Genomic DNA, 2,258 nt, shown 5'->3' on the forward strand with positions numbered 1-2,258 from the left:
GCAAATGAGAAGAAACACGCGGGGGGGGGGGGGGGGGGATTTCCTCTCCCTTCTTGAATCACTGGAACTCTGAGTCCTGAATTCCCAAAACAGGAAGTGAGGGGAGATTTCCCATAACAAGACACAAAAAGCAACCTTGTTGGATGTGAACCCTTTTCCATACTATACAAAACTTGGGGGGGAAAAGGCAGCGCTTTATGAACTCTTGTATAGAATGGAGTCATTTGAAAGTTATGTTGGACAAAACCAAAGTCAAGAGCTCTATTACAGCTCTTACAAGTTAGTTACCTATTAGAATATATGATGTCAGATTTGAAAAAGGGTGGTAAATTAATGCCAGGAGATCTGTGTGTGTGGGGGGGGGGGCAGAGGGATGGGAGGTAGAGTTCAGAAGATCAAGTCAGAAGATGTATTTTACTTAGCTCCCAACTGTCCCGCATTTGGAACCGAATTGCTCTGTCCCTCTTTCTACCAAAAGTGTTATACTGCATTAAACCTTTCCTCTAAACTCTAAATGATTTAATTTGTTCTTTTGGAAAGCAAGTATGATGCTAAAGTAGTGGTGAATGAAAGAACTTGTGGGTTGGACCGGTCTTTTTTTTTTTTCTGTGCCCACTTAACTGAGGGCATGTTGGGGGTGTATCCTTTGCCTACTGTAGCATTGCGTGGCAATGCCATGGTGTTCTGTGTCCTCAAAGTAACCCAGGATTCTCAGCTAGAGGGGCTGAGCGGCTCCAGGAAGCAATCGCTTGTATCAGGAAAGAGCTGGCTTTTCAGTCCTTTCCATGTTTTCTGGTTCATAGTTGGGATCCTGGAGCCAGGAGATTTCTTAGAGCTCTGGGTGGGATGAAATCTCCATTCCTGGGTCCATGCTTTAGTAGCAACCAGCACCGGATTGTGCACCTGTGTACATCCCTCATGAAGAGGGTGCTGGGATGTATCGAGGGCCCCACCTGTGAGTCAGGAGAACTCCACCCAGGAGTCAGTGGAGGCCGGTGCAGCAGGGAGCTGCAGGTTTGTGGAGCCTATTGTGCAGGTTGGCACATTACTTGGAGTTGTCTGGAGGTAACAGACAGTGGCCCTGAGGATTGAGGTTGGAGCAGCAAGAGAAAAGTGTTTCAGGACTGGGACACTGTGAGGGACAACTCGAGGATTGGTGAGCCCATATCTGTTATATGCTGCAGCAAGCTATTTTTATGTTGGACTTCTTGATTGTCTGCCTTTTGAAAGAAAAATAAAGACTTTTTTGTTAAAGGAAAAACACTGTGCGAGTGCTCTGTGAGCTCCCCAACATCACAAGTGGTGGAGAATGCGGGCAGCAGAGGTATCCTTGTGAGCTTCCATGGAGTCCAGTAAGCTGGAGCTCAGAGTTTCCCACGATGACTCTTGTGCCAGCCAGACGGGTAACAGTAACAATGATGACGGTATGGTAAAGAAAGTGGATGTACAGGAGAACTTGGTCACTCCACCTGTATTGGCAACTGAAGATTTAAGCAGCATGTCTGCTTTTCAGCTGCCAAAGCTTTTTGTGTCTCCCTCTCTGACGGCTTTGATGTTACCGGGTGCCTTTTGAGGGGAGCACAGAACGGGGGGATTGGGAAAGCTTGACCAAAAGTATACTGTCTATGTTAAAGGGGGTCTCTCCCTGCGACTCTAAGACGGAGAGTACTTCTGCAGTTCCTGATCGAGGGGCTGCTAGCCTTGGTGCAGATGGAAGCACCTGTGTGGTAGCAGCCGTTTCCCCTCAGCAGGTAAAAGGGCTGAGAATCCTGGGTTACTTTGAGGCCACAGAAAACCGTGGCATTGCCACGCAATGCCACACTACATAGTTTGGGCGAAACGTTTTCCCTCTTCTACATTTAAAGAGGTATGGGTTTAGCAAAAGCCCAGGTATCTGATGTGCACCTTTTAGGCCATGGGATTTCTGGTTGGGCGTTTAAAAGCGATTTTCGAACTGCTCAAAAATGCCCAGGTATGAACCAGGCCTTTGGTGTCACAGAGTAACGAGCAGTCCTTGTTTCAGAAAACTGAAGCCAATACAAATGGTAAATTAGTCTGAAGAAACCATTGATGTATACACCCTTATAAGTATACTCCAGTGCATTTGAACACAGGTTTTATTAAAGGAGAACTATTGGGTCAGTGCTTTTCCCCATAGTTCTCCTAAGGGTAACGGGAGGACACAAACTAGCGTCCTCCCGTTACCCTAAGCTCAGTATACCGCGAGCTACAGCTCGCGGTATACTGAGACGCCGCAG

The 2,258-nt window shown here is 47.2% G+C and overlaps 1 protein-coding gene across 1 annotated transcript in view; it reads left to right on the forward strand.

Moving 5' to 3' along the window:
* The window catches only part of TTC33 (tetratricopeptide repeat domain 33), a 231,383-nt gene that overhangs the window by 183,147 nt on the left and 45,978 nt on the right, over positions 1–2,258 (forward strand). The window lies entirely within an intron of this gene.

The sequence above is a fragment of the Nanorana parkeri genome, unplaced genomic scaffold (assembly GCF_000935625.1).
Source record: "Nanorana parkeri isolate BGI_ZX_2015 unplaced genomic scaffold, ASM93562v1 scaffold505, whole genome shotgun sequence".
In the NCBI taxonomy this organism is placed as follows: domain Eukaryota; kingdom Metazoa; phylum Chordata; class Amphibia; order Anura; family Dicroglossidae; genus Nanorana; species Nanorana parkeri.